This window comes from Arachis ipaensis, chromosome B7 (assembly GCF_059453495.1).
Source record: "Arachis ipaensis isolate K30076 ecotype BB chromosome B7, ASM5945349v1, whole genome shotgun sequence".
Lineage (NCBI taxonomy): Eukaryota > Viridiplantae > Streptophyta > Magnoliopsida > Fabales > Fabaceae > Arachis > Arachis ipaensis.
The window spans coordinates 68,036,722-68,060,311 of record NC_142442.1 but is presented as its reverse complement, the minus strand read 5'-3'; the positions used below and the strand labels follow the sequence as shown (position 1 = coordinate 68,060,311).

Below are 23,590 nucleotides of genomic sequence, written 5' to 3'. Positions count from 1 at the left end.
CTGTTGCTGCTTGCATTCCAGATAGACTCTGAGAAATCATATTTGACTTGTTGGGTCAATATTTTATTCTGAGCCAATATGGCATTCAGAGTATCAATCTCAAGAACTCCTTTCTTCTGAGCTATCCCATTATTCATAGGATTCCTTTCAGAAGTGTACATGAATTGGTTATTTGCAACTATTTCAATGAGTTCCTGAGCTTCTCCAGGCGTCTTCTTCAGATGAAGAGATCCTTCAGCAGAGCTATCCAATGACATCTTGGATAGTTCAGACAAACCATCATAGAAAATACCTATGATGCTCCATTCAGAAAGCATGTCAGAAGGACATCTTCTGATCAATTGCTTGTATCTTTCCCAAGCTTCATAGAGGGATTCTCCTTCCTTTTGTCTGAAGGTTTGGACTTCCACTCTAAGCTTGCTCAATTTTTGAGGTGGAAAGAACTTTGCCAAGAAGGCATTGACTAGCTTTTCCCAAGAGTTCAGGCTTTCTTTAGGTTGTGAATCCAACCATGTCCTAGCTCTGTCTCTTATAGCAAAAGGAAAAAGCATAAGTCTGTAGACTTCAGGGTCAACCCCATTGGTCTTGACAGTGTCACAGATTTGCAAGAATTCAGCTAAGAACTGATGAGGATCTTCCAATGGAAGTCCATGAAACTTGCAATTCTGTTGCATTAGAGAAACTAATTGAGGCTTAAGCTCAAAGTTGTTTGCTCCAATTGCAGGGATTGAGATGCTTCTCCCATAGAAGTCGGGAGTAGGTGCAGTAAAGTCACCAAGCACCTTCCTTGCATTGTTGGCATTGTTGTTTTTGGCTGCCATGGTTTCTTCTTCCTTGAAAAGCTCTGTTAGCCCCTCTAAAGAGAGATATTCTTTAGCTTCTCTTAGCTTTCTCTTCAAGGTCCTTTCAGGTTCAGGATCAGCTTGAACAAGTATGCCTTTATCTTTGTTCATGCTCATGTGAAAGAGAAGAGAACAAGAAAGTAGGGAATCCTCTATGTCACAGAATAGAGATTCCTTGAGGTGTCAGAGGAAAAGAAGAATAGAAGGAGGAGGTAGATAGAAGAGAATTCGAACATATAAAGAAGGAGGGAGTTCGAATTGCACCTTGAGGAAGAATGTTAGTCCTTTAAATAGAAGGATGTGAGAAGAGGGGAAGAATTTTCGAAAATAAAGTAAAATATTTTGAAATAATTAAAAGAAATTTTGAAAAATTGATTGATGATTTTCGAAAACTAAAATTGGGAAAGAAATTAAGTGATTTTTGAAAAAGATTTTGAAATTAGAAATCAAAAAGATATGATTGAGAGTTAATTTTGAAAAAGATGTGATTGAGAAGATATGATTGAAAAGATATGATTGAAGATCAATTTAAAAAGAGAAAGTTTTAAAAATTAAAGTTGATTACTTGACTAACAAGAAATTAAAAGATATGATTCTTAAAATTTAAAATTTGATCCTTTCTTAATAGGCAAGTAACAACTTGAAAATTTTGAAGTAGATCATTAATTTTAGCAAGGATTTTCGAAAATAGTAATAATAAAAAAAATGGAAAGAAATTGATTTTGAAGAGATATGATTGAAAAGATATTATTTGAAAAAGATTTGATTTTGAAAAATTATGAAGATTTGAAAAAAATCTAAATTAAAAACAAAATCTTCCCTCTAGTGTCATCCTGGCGTTAAACACCCAGAATGGCATCCATTCTGGCATTTAACGCCCACAATCCTACCTTTTTGGGCGTTAACCCTGGCTGGGCATTTAAACGCCAATTTTCCTTCTTCACTGGGCGTTTTGAATGCCCAGTTTTTTCTGTTTGATTCCTCTGCTGAATGTTCTGAATCTTCAATTCTCTGTATTATTGACTTGAAAAGACATAGTTTTGAAAATATTTTTGAATTTTTGATGATGAGAAACAACAATAAAAAATGCAACTAAGATCAAATGAACAATGCATGCAAGACACCAAACTTAGAAATTTTGTATTAGAGGCTTTAACAAATTGAGAATGCATAAGAAAAACAACAAAATACACAAAAAACAAGAGAATTTAAAGATTAGAGCACTGAAATCATCAAGAACAACTTGAAGATCAATGAAGAACATAATGCATATATTCGAAAAATGCAAGAAGAATAAAAACATGCAATTGACACCAAACTTAAAAATTGATACTAGACTCAAACAAGAAACATAAAATATTTTTGATTTTTATGGTTTTATAATTTTTTTTGTGATTTTCGAAACTTATATGGAAAAGAAAATAAAGAGAATCAAAACTTTTAATAAGAATTCCAGGAATCATGCAATCTTAGTCTAAAGCTTCAGTCTAAAAAGATTAGATATGTTTGGCCGAGCTTCAGCAGCACATTACATTCAGCAGCTAAATTGATGAGAATCAATCAGCCTTTGTGATGATAAGAACATCACCTTGAAACTCTAGAATCCGTTCTTAAAAATTCTAAAAAGTACCTAATCTAAGCAACAAGATGAACTGTCAGTTGTACAAACTCGAACAATCCCTGGCAACGGCGCCAAAAACTTGGTGCGCGAAATTGTGATCATCAATGGCGCCATCATCATGGTACGCACAATTATAATCTCAACTCCTTATCACAACTCCGCACAACTAACCAGCAGGTGCACTGGGTCGTCCAAGTAATAAACCTTACGTGAGTAAGGGTCGATCCCACAGAGATTTTCGGCTTGAAGCAAGCTATGGTCACCTTGTAAATCTCAGTCAGGCGGATTCAAATGGTTATGGAGAATTGATAATTAAAAGATAAATAAAACATAAAATAAAGATAGAGATACTTATGTAATTCTTCGGTTGGAATTTCAGATAAGCGTATAAAGATGCTTTGTTCCTCCTTTACCTCTACTTTCCTATTGCCTTCTTCCAATCATTCATACTCCTTTCCATGGTAAGCTTTATGTTGGGCATCACCGTTGTCAATGGCTACTTCCTGTCCTCTCAGTGAAAACGTTCCAAATGCGCTGTCACCGCACGGCTAATCATCTATCGGTTCTCGATCATGTCGGAATAGGATCCATTGATCCTTTTGCGTCTGTCACACGCCCAACAATTGCGAGTTTGAAGCTCGTCACAGTCATCCCTTCCCAGATCCTACTCAGAATACCACAGACAAGGTTTAGACGTTTCGGATCTCAGGAATGGCCGCCAATAATTCTAGCCTATACCACGAAGGTTCCAATCTTAGATTAGAAACCCAAGAGATACGCATTCAAGCCATCGCTAGTAGAACAGAGGTGGTTGTCAGGCACATGTTCATTGGTGAGAATGATGATGAGTGTCACGGATCATCACATTCATCAAGTTGAAGAACGAATGAATATCTTGGAGAAGAAATAGACTTGAGTTGAATAGAAAAACAATAGTACTTATATTAATTCATGAAGAACAGCAGAGCTCCACATCTTAATCTATGGTGTGTAGAAACTCCACCGTTGAAAATACATAAGAACAAGGTCTAGGCATGGCCATGAGGCCAGCCCCCAAACGTGAAAAGGTCTATCCAAGTATGAAAATACAATAGCAAAAGATCCTATTTATAGAAAACTAGTAGCCTAGGGTTACAGAAATAAGTAATTAATGCAGAAATCTTCTTCCGGGCCCACTTGGTGTGTGCTTGGGCTGAGCATTGAAGCTTTCATGTGTAGAGACTTTTCTTGGAGTTAAACGCCAGCTTTTGTGCCAGTTTGGGCGTTTAACTCCAGCTTTTGTGTCAGTTTTGGAGTTAAACGCCAGAATTCTTGAGCTGACTTGGAATGCCTATTTGGGCCATCAAATCTCGGGAAAAGTATAGACTATTATATATTTCTGGAAAGCCCAGGATGTCTACTTTCCAACGCAATTGAGAGTGCGCCAATTGGGCTTCTGTAGCTCCAGAAAATCCACTTCGAGTACAGGGAGGTTAGAATCTAACAGCATCTGCAGTCTTTTTTCAGCCTCTGAATCAGATTTTTGCTCAGGTCCCTCAATTTCAGCCCGAAAATACCTAAAATCATAGAAAAACACACAAACTCATAGTAAAGTCCAGAATTGTGATTTTTATTTAAAAACTAATAAAAACATAATAAAAACTAACTAAAATATATTAAAAACATACTATAAACAATGCCAAAAAGCGTATAAATTATCCGCTCATCAGGTAGCCCAGAACGAAACCCAAGAAGCCTTCTTCTTGGCTACTGTAGGCTTGGTCAGGACGAACAGATAAAGAAAAAGAGATACGGTAGGTCAGACACCTAACTCCTGGCACAACAGTTGAAAAATCTTAATGAAGGCCCAAGAGTTCGGATGAAGCTTGGAAGGGGCCACATTGCAAGTCCATAACAGGTCGGTCTCAAAAGAAGTAAAAGGAATGGTGATGTTTAGCAGACTAAAAAAATAGTCATAAGCATAAAAGAAGGGGCGTTCTCCCTGAGCTAAGGGAGGGAAACTAACCCTCTCCTCAGGATCAGGCGACACTAGCTCGTAATTCTTTTCGTCTTCCCTATCACTACAAATCCTATGGAACCTCCTAAGCCTTATACAATACTTGGGATCAGCCACGATCACAAACATTAAGACTATTAAATCCATCCAATCGGCCATACCTGCAGGAACTCTGGTAGACATCTCAACAATGTTTTTTCCTGAATACATAAGCAACTATCCCTACAGCAAGAAAAAAGGAAGAAGAGGTCACTACCAAACAACTCGGACAGTAAAAGAATGGCACAATAAAATATCAACAAGTGTCAGATACGACAGGAAAAGGGAAACCCCAGGACTCGCAAAAAGTAGAGGACCACCACCAAAGTCCAGGGGCACCCTTTGGAGGCAACGACAGTGCAAGAACCTAGAAAAAGGAAGACGACGTAAAAATTTGTGCCCTAACCAGCCAAACAAAAGAAGATACAAAGAGTTCAACCATTTTGCTAGCATTTCTCCATACAAACAACAATGTCAAAAAGACCATAATTATCATGGGAACCAGACTACGCAAAGAATCACCAGGAAAGTGCCAACCTTTCTCTACTAAAGACTCAATAAAGACCAAAACTTTGTGCAAAGAGAAAGCATGCAAGAGGAAAAGCAATAAGAAAAAAGACAAACAAAGCAGGAAGAATGAAGAAAGGGTATAAGTACCAACCTGCAGAATGAGAAGTAACAACGGAGGTGCAACGAAAAGCGAACAGTCCAACAAAAGCTTCAAAGCGGCAAAGAAGAAACGCTCGGGGCAAAACTTTAGCAAAATGGTGATCTTCCCAAGAAAGAAAGGTGAAAACTGAAGGAAAAGAACGAAGGAGAAAAGCTTTTTTCAGAAAGCAAAGGGCGAACAAAAGGAAGTTTTTTCTTCTCTGAGAAAATGAAACGGAAGATAGCAAAGAAACTGAAAACCAAGGTTTAAAGCCTTTTTTCAATTTCAAAAAATAAAGCGAGGGAACGAAACGGCAAAAATAAAAGCCTAATTAATGGGCATTAAAAGCGCATATTCCCAAGGAGTTTAAAACACTTCGCAAAAAACAAGCGCCAAGAATCACACAAGGAGGAGCAACCCAAAGTCAAATCAATGCTCGAACACGACTTTCCTAAAGGATTGAAGCTAGGAAAGCACGACCTCAAGGGAAGATTGAAGCTCGAGCAGGGGCACTATTCACACCATGGGTCGAGCTAGGCGAGCCGAGTTGAATGAGGAGAAAAATGACCAACATCTTATAAAGGATGGACGTCACCGACCTCTGCCCAAAGAGCTCGGCCAAAGGGCCCAAATAGGCCCAAATCAGGAGATCACAACCCACCTAAAAGCGGCTAGCCAAAGATAAGGGGATCCACCCACAAAAGATAAGATAAGATAAACTAACTTATCTCGAAGGGAGGTCACTCCACACTACTATAAATACACTGGAGCACCCAGGTACAACGTTATCCATGCTAAATAAGGAAAGGTCGGCATCTGGGGCAAGAACCCGGACCTGAGCCTTCAAATTTTCATACAGGGTAGTCATACCACTCACCACATGGCTCTGAAGCTCAGTATAATCGTCATAAGAAGACTGGAGTTTCTCCTTAACCACCAGGAGCTCCCCATAAGTTCGAGTATAGCCCTCCTTAGCCTTCTTCGCCATGTCCTCGGCCAAGTTAGTAGCCGCCTCAGCCGCGGTAGCCCGGGCCTTCTCCCTCTCCACCATAAGTTCCAGTCCAACATTCTTTGCCTCGAGCTCTAGCCTTAGACCCTCCACCCTGTCGTAATCAGCCTTAGCTTTCTCAAGAAAGGCGCTAGTGGCATGGATCGGAGACTTCTTGAACTCCCTCAAGAGAGCAGCGCTAAGGTTAGCCATCCGAAGGCTATTACTAGATATGAAGTCAAGGTGGTGCAGAATAGACACGTCATCAGTCGGAACATGACCATGAGTGGCGATGTGCTCAGCAACAAAGGCCACATCGTCAAACTCCTTGTCGTTTAGGTTGTAGGTCCCTGCAGTTCTCGGCCTCTTAGGAAAAAGGCCTAGAGGGAGGAGGAGAAGAGGCAGCACCAGAAGTCGAAAGGGGAGGATCAAAAGAGGCCACCTGAACTTGAGGAATCAGGATAATCTTCCTCGGTCCCTGAGGGCCCGAGTCCGGCTTCTTCGGTGGAAGTTGAGAAGAGCCATCCCCGATGTCTTCCTAGACAAATTCTAGGCAGCCACCGCCTTCTTGGTCTTGTGGAAAACCTTCATTGAATCAGAGCTCGACACCATCTCTGAAAGAAACCAGGAAAACAATCACACAATGGATAGCGACAAAATCACAGCAAACAAAAGAAAAATTTCTAAAAAGAAGTCAGCCACTACCTAGCTCGGAGCGGTGAAGGGCAGGATTCCCTAAAAATCTCTTAGTATCCAGATGAGGAGGCTCTCCCCAGTGCTCCTCCAAAACACCCACAAAGTCCCTCTCCACCTCATCAAGACTCTCTAGAGGATACTTAAAAACTACAGGCTCTTTTTGCCACCAAAGAGGGAAGATTGGCTCATTGTTCTCATCCAGGAAAAAGGGGTGAACTTTCTCAACAGCTCGGACTTTGAAATAGATGTTTTTAAAATCATCGAAGGAATCATCAAAAATAGAAAACACCTTCTTTTCTTGGGTAGCCCAGAGGGAGATCCAAGAAGCCTTCTTCTTGGCCTCCCCCGGCTTGGTCAACACGAACAGATAGAGAAAAAGACTAAGGGAAGGTCGGACACCCAACTCCTGGCAAAGCAGCTGAAAAATCTTCATAAAAGCCCAAGAGTTAGGATGAAGCTGAGAAGGGGCAAGGTTACAGTTCCAAAGGAGGTCGGACTCGAACTCAGTAAAGGGCAAGGTAACACCTAACTTGGTGAAGAAGCAGTCATATGTATAAAAGAAGGGACGTTCCGCTCGACTTAAAGGAGGAAAACTAACCCTCTCCTCGGGGTCGGGGGACACCAGCTTGTAGTTTTTCTCGTCCTCCCTATTCTCAAACATCCTATGAAATCTCCTAAATTTCTCATAGTATTCCGGATCCGCTACAAAAACACACCCTAAAACTATGGAATCTAACCAGTCAGCCATACCAGGAGGAACCTTTGTGGACATTTGAACAATATTTCTACGAGAAGACATAAAAACTACTCCGACAGCAAGAAAACAAAAGGGGCGTCACTACCAAATAACTCGGCCACAAATAAGGAGATGAAAATATAGCCAACAAAAAGCAAACGTAACAAACAAAGGGCGCACCAAGGATTTATCAAACTCAAGGATCACCACCAAAACCCAGAGGCACCCTTTGGAGGTAATGCAGATACAGAAAGAAAAGAAAGTAAAAAACCCTAGCCCCACCAACAAACAGGAAATAAAAAAGCTTCAACCTTTTTTGAAACCAAAAAAACAAAGCAAGATCAAAATGTTGAAAGAAAAACAGAAGCATGCACCATAAAACAAAACATCAAATGGAGAAATCATGACCAGGATGGGGAACGTGAAAACGTGCAAAGCAGAAATACCAACCTGCGATGAAGAAAGGAGAGATAGCAACGAAATTCCCAGCAAAAGATGTGAACGATCCATGAGCGCCTCAAAGACTTCAGAAAAGAAGAGAGCTTGAATCAAAATCAAAAAAGCCAGACGAAAAAGCTTTTCACAGAGAGACAGAGTGAAACAGATAAAAGCAAAAGAAATTGAAGAAAAGAAAACCCCTTTGATTTCAATCAAAAAGCAAAGAGAGAAACGAAACGGAAAAGGGGATAAAAGCCCAATCAATAGGCTTTAAAAGCACTCGCACGCTCCCAAAGAAGTTAATGCACTCAGAAATAATGCCGCATTTAAAAGCAAAAACGCTTCACGTTTCGAAAGCATCAAAGAACGCGAAAATTGCACCAGAAGGAAGCAAACCGGGAACAACCAAGAAAGATGCTTGAGCACGACTTCGCCAAAGAGATCGAGGTTCAGAAAGCACGATTTTATGGAAAGGTCGAAGCTCAAAGCTGGGGCACTGTTCATACCTTGGACCGAGCTATAAGGTCCGGGTCGGACAAAAACAAAGCGACCGACCTCTTTAAAGGTTTGTCCACCGCCGACCTCTTCATAAAGAGCTTGGACGAATCGCCACAGAGGCCCACGGTAAAAGAATCACCGCCCACTAGAGGGCGGTTAGCCAAAGATAATGATCTCACCCACGAAAGATAAAGATAAGATAACAAACTTATCTCAAGGGAAGATCACCAAATACTACTATAAATACATTGAAGCACCCAGGTATAACTCATACTCCAATTCTACAAAGAACCTGCCTAAAGCCCGTACTGACTTAAGCATCGGAGTCTCTTGCAGGTACCACCACCCACCGGTGATCGAGGACTGAGCAACTCCTCCGCTACAACAAGTCGGATGCGACAGCTATAACCAGACTAGAAGGTCTCACCCGAGATCGACCACTCTGTTTCAGGTAACCCTCGAAACACCAACACTAAAACAAATTAATCATACCAAAAAAAAACAATGGAAAAACAACATATCATTTAAGGTCTTTAACCTATCTTACAAGAAACTTTAATCAACAGGAAGAACATCATACCGAAGAACACTAACTTTTGGTCGATGGAAAACTCTAAACTGTCCAGTGGTCTAAACACTATCAGTGGAAAAAAGATGTCTATTTTACCTTGAAAACAAAAAGAGTAGTGCAGAAACATATTAAACACATTAAATCAACAGTGGTCTTTACTAAAAACTTCTATGAGATTTGCAAAAAGATATGACACATACTTTGAGACTTTCTCTGAATTGTAACAACAGCATTAAATACAAATATCAGCATCAAAACAAAAGGATATGTAAGTTTTTTTTTACATTATCTTGACATTAGTTACATTTGTAGATCTAATGGACCAAGTATATCACGGAAAATCAAATGGACCTGTAACTTGGTCCAGAGTAAAGCAATTTTTTTTAAAACTTTGTAATATTTTTTTATCTAAGACTTATAAATTTATGGTTCTTCGTTGCAAAATTCTTGTGTTTTTTTTCTTTTCGAAATCATTAATAAATAATATAATGATGATTTCCCAGGGAAACCAACAATCAAGATAATATAAACAATGTTTTTTTATGGTGTCCTTCTTTGGGTGGAGACATAAATAAGGAACTTGAGTAAGGGTACCTGTTCATTAGGACCAACTTGTTTGGATGCAATGCTGTATATCTGTACCAAGCACAATGTGAGATATGAAATTATTATTTCAAAGTTAGTTATAAGTTACCAAATAGGAACGGATACTTACACTTGGGCGCACAAAAACCCCAAAAATAGAACAACCTGCTAGAGCATAAGGAACCTGCATGGTTTTCAACGATTGTTCTTGAATGTATAATACTATAAGCAAAATAAGAAGATTTTAGAAGGAAGAAAAATATTATTACCCATCCTGCCCAAGATATGCTGTACACAAACATCTACATAACCATATATTAATTGTTAATAAAACTTCGTTAGTATTATATTATATAATGTTACAAATCAAACAAGAAATATGTGGAAATTAAACTTACATTGATGCAGCTAACTAAGAGCCCTGTTGAGAGCAACTTCTCTTCTCTAGAGTAGGTATTAATATTGGCATTAAAAGTAGCTGCATGCCAAAGTGAAATTTATTAGGGAATGATTAATTATTGATTTTGAATAATTAAGAGGGTGTGAGTACTAATTAAAGCTTAATTACTTGTGTAAGAGTTGCTCCTATTCCTGAAATCATCATCAAATCTGCAAACTGGTTCTTGTCGAATTAGAAATGTGCTTTCAAAAAATACTGCATCCCATGGCAAATTTCATTTATTTTAATCTAATCTCTGTTATACAAGATTTACCGTAACTACTCTATGGACTCTAATCTTGTTAGAGAAAAGTAAGAAAGTTACCAGCAATGAAGCCATCAAGCCACCATCTGCAAGACTATTGAAGAACAAAATTACTGCTGCTTGTGAAAATGTGGGGCTGCAAAATTCATCAAACTTGTCTAAGATAAGTAACTCAACCTCCTAAAATTTAATTTTGTATAAGACACAATCGAATATTATTATATCAAATAAGCCCCCACCGGATTGGTTTCTGTTCTCCTAAAGATGATGCTGATCATCTATGTCAGCATAGCCTTTGATGTTGCTTAGTTTATAGGACTCTTGCTACAAAGCCAAAGCTATATCATCAAATTATCACAAAAAATAATATCTTTGAAAAAATTTGAAGAATTGAAGAATTGAGGAAAGCAAAGAACAAGAAAAAATTAGGAACAAATCCTCATAGTTCAACGAGATCTGATAGCTTTGAACGTAGCTTCAATCGAAGCTTACAGAGACTCGCTAGCTCGCCTTTTTGATTTCTTCAGCTAGCACCACCGAATCGCGCCCAAACCACACCATTGAATTCGTGTCGAGACTGCACTTTGAGTGCTTCAAGCAGCCAGAAGAAAAGCAGAACCAGCGGCACAACCCGCGGTGAAAGACGACGCAGAAGTGGAAGATTTAAAGCATTACTTCAACAATCTGAATCAAATCGTCACTCTGAGAGGTCAACGAAAATTCATAGGCTCCATGATCACCTCGTCCTCCGTTCATAACGCTTTAACGGAGGAGACGACGGCGACAAGGAGATGAATGGCGGCAGCAATGACCTCGAGATTTTAGGGTTTCAGAGAGGTCTCTCTCCCTCTCTCTCGTTTTTGCTCAAAGTCCCTCTTTTGAATGTTCTTTTTTTTACAATTTTTGTTATGGGCTAATATTTATTTGGGCTAGAAATTTTTTGAGTATTGATTGGAGTTATTGTTAATGATTTAGGGAGGTTTTATAAATTGTCACCATTAAAATATATTATGGAGGTTTATAATAACTCCCACTAAAAAACTTCCACAAACAAACAAGAATTTTGTAGTGTCAATTTATGCTTTTTCTTGATATTGTGAAAGCAGAATTTTGTAGCTTTTTTTGTTGAGTGATTTGGTGTGTGATTCTCCATGTTTTTTAGACTTCTTGTTTATACACTATATTCGTTAAGGATACCTAAGAGGTATATTAAGCACTCAAGAAATTCTTAGAGAAGGTAGTTTTGGGTGGAGTGGCTTAATATACAAGTGGTAATGATATACCGTGAGATATACATCAAGTGCTCATTATTATAGCAGTTTGTGAAGCATTCTAGATGATTGGTAATATAGTAAAAATTTTTGACACCTTAGTAGAGGGACTGGACGTAGACAAAGAAGTTACACCAAACCAGAATACATATCGCCGTTTGCAATCTCTCTAAATTCGATCTCTTTTATATTCATTGTTATTTATATTTTGATAAGTGGTATAAAAAGTAAAAGCTTCTTGTAAATATTTAAGAAGTGACTTAAGTTCTTGAAAAAATACCAATACAAATTTATTTGTACATTTTATTTCAAATTCATTTAAATTTTGTAAAAAGTTATGATTGTTTTTTATACTCAATTCACCATCTTCTTGAGTATCATGTGTTTGGTGACTCACACTCAAGTCTCACTAATTTTTATATACTCTTTAACTATCAATAATATAACTATTAAATTTCTCCAATCATTTATTCAAATTACTTCTTCACCAAAATTATTTTTACTATTCTTGTTATAACATTTAAGTTTATAATATACAAAAGCCAACATTTTTTTGAGACACAATAAGTGGGTTGATCTCGCTATATATCATGTTTGGGATAATTGTTTTCTATAGGGTAACAAACGGGTCTGAATTGTCTCACTCAATTGCTTTTTAATTTTGTGACGCTATACTATACATGTCGAAGCACTCACTCAGTGGAGTTATTATAAGAATAATGCGTGCAATAATACCATAAATGGCACAAACAATTAAATAAATGTTTGAAAGTGGAGGAATAAAGGTAGTAGCAGCAGTAGTAGTATTATAACCTTTTGGAATGTTGGTTAACCGAAAACAAAACGAAACAAAAGGTATATATGGTTATTATATTATTGTTGGTGGTCATCTTCGCGTACATCAAAATCAACGAAAAGTAGAGTGTGCCTACTCTACTATGATTATCACAATTCCGTAGATGTCACCTGAGAAAACCAGATTTAGAAATATTCTGCGTTAACATGAACATATGTGGTTGTATATATAGATGCACTATAAATAGTAAAACCAAGACTAAAATCAGCACAAGGCAGGCACATACAGCTATGTGCTATATGGATTGCATTTGCAGATAGAAAGTGTTAGAATTTTCACTTGAATAATCCACACATAGCTTGAGAGAGAAGATATAGTCCTGAATGCTGTCCGTTCCCCTGCCAGCTTGATGCTTTCTAAAATAAAACATCTCATTAATAATAAACCACTTGAAATATATAAAACGCTAAGATGTTGGTAGGTGTGTGTGTTTGAGGCAGAAATGTTAAAATTCTTGAGTACCAGGAAGTTATAATCCACATATAGAGCCCATCAATCAAACCAGGAAGTTCCTTGTCCACAAAAACAAGTTGACCATACACAACTTTTATTTGAACTGTACCAGGAATAACATTATTTTAATTTGAAATCTGGAAGCGGAACCAGATTCATTTTGAAACTCATATTCCCAATCCGACCCTTGGGCGTACCAGTGTTTGAGATTCGCATATATGTGACTCCTCATCATTCCCAAAGGTTCATTTATAAATTAAGCACAACATGCATGCATTATATCCATGCAACATACACACACAAGTTTGATCGAGTTTGTGTAGTTGTTGTCTGAGTTAGTTGTGTTGATGGCTGCTTCTTCAAACTCCAGTGGTGGAGGAGAGTCATCATGGACCCCAAAGCAGAACAAGCTGTTCGAGAAGGCGCTTGCCAAGTACGACAAGGACACACCAGATAGGTGGCATAATGTGGCAAGGGAAGTTGGTGGGAATAAAACAGCTGAGGAGGTTAAGAGGCACTATGAGATCCTCTTGGAGGATATCAAACACATTGAGTCTGGCCATGTTCCCACACCCAACTACAAGAAGAACTCCACTGCTAAAACTTAACTGCTACTTTCTATCTTATGCATGCATACCGTACTCATCTTTCCTCACTTATTAATTACCCAAAATAGCACCCTCTATGTAAGCAATCTATCATCCCTATCCCTCTTTTTCTATGCTTCCACCTTTGTTGTTTAATTAACATTATAAATGAAGACAGGTTTGTAATAGCAATCTTGCCTTTAAACAGTCTTTATAAAATAAGAAGTATTGCATTCTATATTTTATCTGAATATATTAGCATTCGTCCTTACTAAAACATTTAGGAAGGAAATATAATTTTTTAAACTTCCGTTTGCTTCTAATAATAAGGTGTTTGCTATGATAGTTAAAAGATATGGTCAAATTGTTAAAATAAATTAAACAATTAATTTTAAATTTAAAAGTAAAAATTATAAAAATTAAATATTTAAAAATTATTATAAAAAATAATTTATACAAAAATTAGACACCAAACAAAAAATACTATAAAATTAGTCTAATAATAATAAGGAATGTGGCAATATAATATACATTGACCCACTTTTCTGGTGGTTGAATAACCATTTTCCGGCGTTGTAAAAGTAGAGCATAGTACGTTCAAGCATTCATTATTGATTACTTAATTGCATCCATATCCTCCAAAACTATACTTGCCTACGCTGTCGATCTATTTGGCTGCCGAATTGACTACTAAATTGGTTGATCGTTATAACAGCGCAAGCCTACAAAACTTTATTTATATTCAACACGTTAAAAAATTTATCTTTATTATTGAACACACCATGCATCTCTTAGAATACAATATTATTCTGCCACGCTGCGCCTTTGTTCATATCAGCTTTTGCGGATGATCAAAATTACCTACTCTAAAAACCAATATATGAAATGAAATAAAAAGAAAAAAGAATATAGCAATGATTTTGATTTAGTTTTAATAATAAAGATAACCATGATAACTTGGAGTGTCTGTATTACTAAATTCACTAAATGATAATAAGAAAATCAGTTGAACTGCTGAATTATTATTTGGTTACAAATTTATTATTAAAATAGAAGGGGCTAGATAGGAGACTTTGGTTGTTTTGATTAGATTTTGATGCTAGGTGCTCTTGCAACTAAAAATTTTAATTGATTTTTTGGATGTTTTTTTTTTAGAATAATTGGATGTTTCTTTTTCACATTTGATGAAAAAATTGTTTGTGACTTGCGTTAGTGAATTAATAATAAATACTTTAGTGGAACCAATGAATGAATAGAACTTCATAAGAATAAGATTTGTTGGATCAACATACCTCCGAGAAAATAACGCCCCATATGACTTGCTTTTAATTGTGTACGAGATTTCATTAGTATGGATTGAGGAAAGGATCACAGATTTGTCGGTTTTGGTGATGACGTGATTGGACCTATAAAATGATGGAGGATGGTACCTAAGAAGATATTCTGATAGTCAAATCAGAATGAGTCTAGGAGATATAAGTATGAGTTAGAAGTGTGTAACGTATCCGAGGGAATTCTTGACTCCCATTATATAGTTTGTTTTGTTATCTTATTTTATCTTATTAATTAGCTAAGATAAGGGATGTATTTGAATTTGAATGTTAGTTATTGGTTCTCAGCTTTCTGGGCAGTTTGGGCAGTAAGGATAACTTAGGTTTGGGGTTTGGGTCGTCGTCGGGCCGTTCGGGGCCCCAGACCCCAGGACCAGAACAGTTACCCCCGTAGTATGAGAGCAAGTGTACGCTGATGACACGTCATCTTAAGCGATTTTTATGTTCTTTTTCATTTACTTTCTTTAGTTTTAATCAAATTCACTATGTTTTCTAAATAAATTTAATAATAATCAAATATTTGGAGTTGCGATAGTGTTTTTATGTTTTGAGGAGCTTTTGACTCAAAAAGCAAACAAAAATTAAAGCTTTTTCATCAGAAAAACATAAAGACAGCAAAAGCGTGGCGTAAAGAAGAGAAAGCATGCCCTAAAGGATCAAGGAAATGGAGCACGCCTGGTGGACTGCGCTCGTGCTCGGCATTCTTCACTCCACGCCCGGCGGACTCCCAGCCATGCCTTCTCCACACCCGGCAGCCTAGCCTCCACGCCCGGCGTATGTGCACATCCTGGAGGTGAATTTTGGGCTTTTTGCCCAGTTTTCTCTAATACAAGCCTACTTAAACACAATTACAACTCTCAAGAACTAACAACTAAGGCCCAAGCTTAATTATCAATATCATTGGAAGCTTTAATCATGTCAAAAATATTGAAGACTCTAGAAGATTAGTTATTAATTCCTTCTAGAATAATAAGAGATTTGGTTGTTACGATTTGATTTGAATTATTATTTTTGAATTTGAAATTAAATTCAGTAAGTAGTTATCTTATCTTTCTTTCTAAAAGATAAGATTAGGATAGTTTTAAATTTGAATTCTAGATTTAGGATACAAATAAGTGAACATAGTTCACAGAGGGACACATTTAGTTCCTCATCATAGTTTTTTCTTCTTGTTTTCTTTCACTTTTCAATGGGTAACTAAACCTTTGTCAAAAGGGTTAGGAGCTCTGTTTATGTTTTCTATGGATTATTAATCTACGTTTATTTTATTTTAAAGTTCTGTATTAATCTAGTTCATGATTGGGTTATTCGTTCTTCATTCAGATTAGTGGTATTGAAAGATATGCTAATCTCTTTTAAATTCTTTTATTATAATTGAAAAATTTGATATTTGAATAATTAAAGCTTGAAAACTCTTTCACATGACAATTTGAGGAATAGTGGTTCAATTAGTATGCGACACATGCATGATTTTCAATCACTCTAATTTTGAATAAGTGACATATAATTTGGATTAGAACAACTTTTGAAAATTGTATTTTTTCTTCTAAATATTTAACTAGACAGGACTAGCTTGAATATGTGACATATAATTCGACCTAAGGACTATTTTAAATCTTATTAGAAAACTAAATTAGTTTTTATGCTTAATCTCTTGATTAATTAATTGACGACTAATTGATGCTTGAAAAACTAAGAACCAAGGAATTCAAAATCAGTTACTAAAGATTTGTCGTGAAAGATCTTTGCAAACTTCAAGATAAGTAAATAAGGTTTGATTTCTCTAAAAGTATAAACATCTCCGAAGCCCCTTGACTGTCATTGATGCATGAGAATCTTGTACCTTTTTTCTTATCATTTTCTAGTTGTTTTTAGTTAGATTCTATCTAGTTTTACTTAATTTTAGTGCAAAAATCCTCTTTGGATGCTACTTTGAGTTGCTTTAGTATTTTTATAATTTCAGGTAAAATTCGGAGTAATTTGGCAGAGTTTTGAGTTGAAAAGGAGAAGCTGGCAGCATCCCCCCCTGGGCGTTAAACGCCCAGCCAACATTTAGCGCTAGCAAAACCTAAAATCAGAAGCATTGCTGCCCCTCAAGGGTGATAAATGCCCGGCCAATGTTTAGCGCCAAACCAAGCAGTCCGAATTCCCTCTCTTTTTTGTAATTTTTATTTACAAACAATATCTTTTAGTTTTAGGATTTATTATTTTATTTTATTTTATTTTTCTGAATCAAATTAGGTTAGTATAAAAGGGAAAAGATCTCTTGTATCTTATCTTTTTCGCACTTTTCAGAACCCTAATTTTTGTTTGTAAGTCATGAGCAACTAAACCTCTTTGCTTAAGGTTAGGAGCTCTATTTATTTATATGGATTAAGACTATTATTTTTCTATTTTAATTAATGTACTGATTCAATTTTAAGGATTGTTTTCGTTCTTAATCTTATGAATCTTAGTGGAACGAGAGTATGACCCCTTTTTCTACATGAGTTCTTGTGATTCTCGAGAGAGTTATCTCGCTTGAACAACAACTTGAAAAGAAATTCCTCCTAAATTGCTAATTACATGAACTAATTGGGATATGTAACATATAATCCTGTTAGCTTTGGGTAATAAGTGTTTTTGTGGCCATAAACTATTTTTTGAACTTAACTCTCTAATCGGAATTAAGTGACCACGAGAGTGGCGGTTAATGAAGGTTGGAGGAGGCTAAATCACTAAGAGATTAGGGTTTAGATATTTATAGTTTGCTATGGAATAAATCATGCATTGTTAAAATAGTTGGTAAGAACTTTTAAACCAGAAAAGTAAACATCTCCGAAGCCTTAACTGTTTTTCTCTCACTATTTTACACCAAACCTCTTAATTGCTTTCTTTACTTTCTTGATTACTGTTTTATGCATTTTCAACCATCAGCAACCTTTTTCTGTTCGCCTGACTAAGCCAGTTAGATAACCATTGTTGCTCAGTCCATGATGTACCACTATTTCGTGGTACATCTTGTACTTAATTGAGTGGATTTTATCCACTAAACTCACACTTATTCATAGAATTTGCATGTTTTACATTTTCCTTCCTAATTTTGTGTTATGATTGAAAACATGTTTCTTTGGTCTTAAATTTGCTATGTTTAATCCTCTTTTATTACCATTCGATGCCGTAATATGTGTGTTAAGTGTTTTCAGAGATTACAGGGCAGGAATGGCTTAGATGATGGAAAGGAAGCATGCAAAAGTGGAAGGAATACAAGAAACTGAAGGAACTGCTAAAGCTGTCCAGCCTGACCTCTTGGTACTAAATCGACCATAACGTGAGCTCCAGAGATCCAAATGAGGCGGTTCCAGTTGCGTTGGAAAGCTAACATCCGAGGCTTCGCAAAGATATATAATTTTCCATAGATTCTCCGAAGATAGGAGACGTGCACGCGTGGATCACGCGCATGTGTGACCTGGAGAAAATTCAATCCACGCGTACGCGTGACTTTGCCGCGTGCTGGACGTATCAGAAATCGCTGGGGGTGATTTTTGGGCTGTTTCTGACCCAGTTTTTGGCCCAGAAAATACATATTAGAGGCTATAAATTGGGGGGAATCAATTCATTCAACGATTATTCATAATTCACAATTTTAGATTTTAGATGTAGTTTTCTAGAGATAGAGGTTCTCTCCTCTCTCTTAGGTTTTAGAATTAGGATTTCTCTTAGTTTATGGTTATTTCTTCATTTTAGGTTCAATGTTCCTTTAATTTTAGTTTCTCTTCTACTTTTATTTACTATATTACTTTAGTTGCTCTATTTCTCTTGGTAATTACTTATTTAGCTAAATTGGCTTATGAACTTCCCATGTTAGATTTAAATTTATGTTTAATACAAATTGAGGTATTTCAGATTTATATTTGCTTTCTTCTATTTATGATATAAATAATTTAGATTTTTTCCCTTTTGGCTTTGGTTGAGTAATTGGTGACACTTGAGTTGTCAAACTCAGCTGTTGATCGAAAATTAGAAGTTGCTGATTGAGTTGGATCCCTCTAAAGCTAGTCTTTCCACAGGAGTAGACTAGGACTTGAGGAATTAAATTGATTAGTCGACTTGACTTTCCTTTATTTAGTAAGGGTTAACTAAGTGGGAGCAATAACAATTCTCATCACACCTGATAAGGATAACTAGGATGGATTTCCAGTTTTTATACCTTGCCAAGAGTTTTTCTAATTATTAATTTATTTCTTTATTGCCATTTAAATTACTTGTTCCCTATTTCAAAAACCCAACGATACTTTTCCATTACCAAAAATAAATCATACTACCCTGCAATTCCTTGAGAGACGACCCGAGGTTTAAATACTTCGGTTATAAATTTTATTGGGTTTTATTACTTGTGACAACCAAACTTTTGTACGAAAGGATTCTCTGTTAGTTTAGAAACTATACTTACAACGTGATTATTTTTATAAAATTCTTTACTAGCGGAAAGTCCAGTTCGTCAGTCCATCAATCCTCGTGGGATCGACCCTCACTCACCTGAGGTATTACTTGCCGGTGTACTTGCCAGTTAAGTTGTGAGAATTCTAAATCCCGCACCAAGTTTTTGGCGCCATTGCCGGAGATTGTTTTTTATTGACAACTACTAGTTGTCTAGTTGTTTAGATCGGGTATTTTCTTTTCCTTTTAATTTTTGATTTTTAATTTTGTTTATTTTCTGTTAAGTTATGATTTTAAGTTTCGTGTCCCTTTAGTGTTTTCCCCTTTTTATTTTTCGAAATTTTTAGTGTTTTTCTGTTTTTAGTTTTCGAAAATTTTAAGTTATTTTCTCATTCTTATTTTTGAAAATTTTAGTTTAATAGCTTGCTTTAATTTATTTTATTTCTTATTTTTTTTAGATATCTCACTAGGAGCTGTCTATACTTTGACTTAGAGACTCCCACTTTTCTTTCTCTCTTGTTTGTTTATGAGCAGGAACAGGGATAAAGAACCACTTCTTGAGTTTGATTCTGAACCTTAGAGGACCTTGAGGCGGCGCTTGCAACAAGCTAGAGCTTACAAAGGCAGAGAGAACCTCGAGAAAACTTTTGAGAAGGAAGCTGTGGATGTTAATGGTGGAAACCCTAACACTTATGAGAATGCAAGGAGAACACTTGGCTCATACACTGCACCCACTGCTGACTTCTATGGGCGCAGTATAGCTGTACCTGCCATTGGTGCCAATAATTTTGAGCTTAAGCCTCAACTGATCACTCTATTGTAGCATAATTGCCAGTTTCATGGACACCCGAAAGAGGATCCTAATTTATTCATCTCTAACTTCTTGCAGATCTGTGACACTAAGAAAACAAATGGAGTGAATACCTTAGAGAAAAGTAGTGGCTTGATTCTCAGCCTAAGGAGAGCCTGGACACGTGGGACAAGGTGGTCACTGGATTTTTGACCAATTTTTTTCCACCACAGAAGCTGACTAAGCTTAGGGTGGATGTCCAAACCTTCAGACAAAGAGATAGAGAGTCCCTCTATGAGGCATGGGAGAGATACAACCTGATGATCAGGAGGTGCCTTTTTGACATGTTTTCTGAATGGACCAGGTAGCAGATCTTTTATGATGGCCTTTCTGAGATGGCCAAGATGTCACTAGACAACTCTGCAGGTGCTTTCCTACACTTGAAGAAGACGCCTGAAGAGGCTAATGAGCTTATTGAGATGGTTGCCAATAACCAATATCTATGCACTTCTGAGAGGAACCCTATGAACTTTAGGACTACTCAGAAGAAAGGAGTCATGGAGGTGGACACACTGGATGCCATCTTAGCTCAGAACAAGATCATGTCCTAGCAGATTAGCATGATCTCTCAGCACTTGAGTGGGATGCAAGTCTCAGCTGTCGATACTCAAGATGCATCCTATGACATGAATGGAAGCTACAACCAAAGGGATGCTTGTGGCCATGCTCAACCCACTATTGAGCAAGTTAATTACATGTGAAACTCTTCTAGAAATCCCAACAATGATCCATATTCGAATTTTTTCAATCAGAGATGGAGGAATCATCCTAACTTTGGGTGGAGAGAGCAGCCACAAAAGCCCCAATAGAGCTTCAACAACAACCAGGGTGGATCCAATTAGAATAGGATCAATAACCGACAGTTCCATCCCTCTTAGCAGCAACAAGAACACTCTCAGAGTCAAGACACTCCTGACTTAGCCACAATAGTTACTGAACTTTCCAAGATCGCTCACAACTTTATGCAAGAAACAAGAGCTTCAATTCGGAACCTGGAAGTACAAGTGGGTCAGCTGAGCAAGAGGATACCTGAGAGACCTACTAACACTCTTCCTAGTAACACAGAAGTAAATCCAAGAAAAGAATGTAAGGCCCTTGCCATGACCAAGGATGCCGAGCCTAAGGAGGTGCATGCTGTTGAGGAATTGAAGGAAGAAAAGACTCAAGAAGAGGCTAGAAGTACATTCGTACACGCCACATTAGTGGCACAGGAGCCTGAAGTACCACACCCTCAGACGCTTTAAGAAGAGACCAAGGATGAGCAGTTCGCTCAGTTCTTGGAAATCTTTAAAAGGTTACACATCAATATTCCTTTTGCTAAGGTGTTGGAGAAGATGCCTCCCTATATAGCCTTTATGAAAAGCCTACTCTCTGAGAAGAAGGCCTTGAAGGAAGATGAAATTGTGGTCTTGACCAAAGATAGCAGTGCATTAATACAGAGGAAGCTACCCAAGAAGATGCTTGATCCAGGAAGATTCCTAATTCCTTGTACTATTGGGAATATTACTTTTGAGAAAGCATTGTGTGGTATTGGTTCAAGTATAAATTCGATGCCTTTGTCTGTGATGAAGAAGATGCGAATCCAAGAAGCACAGGCAACAAGGATAACCCTGCAAATGGCAGACAAGTCTCTGAGGCAAGCATATGGGCTAGTGGAGAACGTACTGGTCAAGGTTGGAGAGCTATTATACCCTGCAGATTTCGTGATACTTGACATGGGAGAGGATACAGATGATTCCATCATCCTAGGAAGGCCATTCCTAGCCACTGGAAGAGTCGTCATTGATGTTAAGAGAGGTGAATTGGTGTTGAGGTTACATGAGGATTAACCCCTAACCATGGAGGAAAGTCAAGAGGATGGATTAACTTGATTCCACAAGTCCTAACCAAATCCTAGAGGAAAGACTAGCTTTAGTGGCATTCAAGTCAATTAACAACTTCTAATTATCAATCAACAAAGGAGTTAGATAACTCAAGAGTCACTAATTACTCTACCAAAGCCAAGAGGAGAAAAATCTATTCTACAATCCAACCAAGCATTTTATCAAACACTTGGAATGCATAAAAGGAAAATAAAAGGAATTAAACAACAACAAAGCAATTCAACAATAAAGGAACATGAATCATAAATTGAATTAAAAGAGAAATAGAAGAAACAAAAATGCATCAATATAAAAGTAAAGAATTACAAGAATTATATGCTAAACTAGAGAGAGGAGATGTAGAAGAAGAAGAATTACAAAAGGAAGAGTAAATCTAAGCATGAAATTAACCTAGATTTAAGAAATCCTAATCTAGATCTAACCTAATCCTAATTCTAGAGAAAAGTGAGAGCTTCTCTCTCTAGAAACTAACTTAGTGAATATGGTTTCGATTGGGATGCCATTCTCCTAGTCATTGCCAACCCGGAATCTTTTTGGATCTAAGGAAGAATGAGACCCCGACCCAAGGGTATTGACGCACGTTTTCTCACTGTGGAGGCTCAAGCATGGGCCCAAACCTTATCCCATTATGATCTTCCAAGCACCCACGGGTCATCTATCACCGCAGAGCTAGCCTTGTTGGTTTGGTGCATACTTACAGAGAAACGGGTCAATCTCCCTCTTCTCATCTGACAAGCCATGGGTTGTGTCCATGCTAGAAGAAACCTACCCTTTCCTGCTTTGGTGATTGAGTTAGTTGCTGCTGCTGGTGTCCCTCGGGAGACCAAGGACCGAAAGGCACTAATTCTGGTAGATGGCGATGTCGTCCCATCCGAAAAATATCTCAAGCCTCCGGCGGACACCAGAAATCTTGACGTAGCCGTCCTCATGGGCATCCCCGCCACTTTATTCGCACCACCTAGATCATCCTACCAACATCTTGAGGATCTCCATAAGAAGATGGACCGATATGAACGGCGGAACTAACGCCGGTTTGCTTATGTAAAGAAGCTCTTGAGTTTTGTGACCCTACCTATGGAGGAACCGGAGATTTCCACTTCCACCTCGAACTTGAGTGAAGATAGCTTGGATGGAATGGATAATGGAAGCCCCAAGGCCGATCGCCCCTTGCGCCTCACCAATAGCACCGAGAACGGTACAAATTCTTAAGTGTGGGGAGGTCGTTCGACCGGTCTCCGTAGGTAACACCCAAATAAACCTTGATTTTCTTTAGGTAATTAGGATAGATTGCATGGTTAGGTTTTGCTTTTTGAACACCTTTTGCATGATTAGTATTTCTTGTTAGGTCTACTTGGTTAGTGTAATGACTTTCTTTCCAAGCAACTATAATTTTTGGGGCAACCCTACCAATTTGAAAATTTGTTGCCAAACTTGCTTGGGGGATGTATTTTGGAACATGGTTTAGAGTTGAGAACACAAGCAAGTGAGACTTGAGCCAATTGTGTGGTTACATCTTATAACCACTTATCTTCCTTCTTGTGTGCAATGTTCTCCTTCTATGATTGTAATCCATGATT

General features: G+C 37.5%; 1 non-coding gene and 2 pseudogenes across 1 annotated transcript; 2 read left to right on the top strand and 1 right to left on the bottom strand.

Annotated features, from left to right (window-relative positions):
* The first annotated feature begins 311 nt into the window (after positions 1-311).
* On the top strand, positions 312-419 carry LOC148552899 (small nucleolar RNA R71). Its single transcript, XR_015893717.1, has one exon. It is a non-coding gene; the product is annotated as a small nucleolar RNA R71 (small nucleolar RNA).
* Positions 420-8,916: 8,497 nt separating this feature from the next.
* On the bottom strand, positions 8,917-13,159 carry LOC107608614 (uncharacterized; annotated as a pseudogene).
* A 131-nt stretch (positions 13,160-13,290) lies between these two features.
* On the top strand, positions 13,291-13,551 carry LOC107608541 (protein RADIALIS-like 3 pseudogene; annotated as a pseudogene).
* The last annotated feature ends 10,039 nt before the right edge of the window (positions 13,552-23,590 follow it).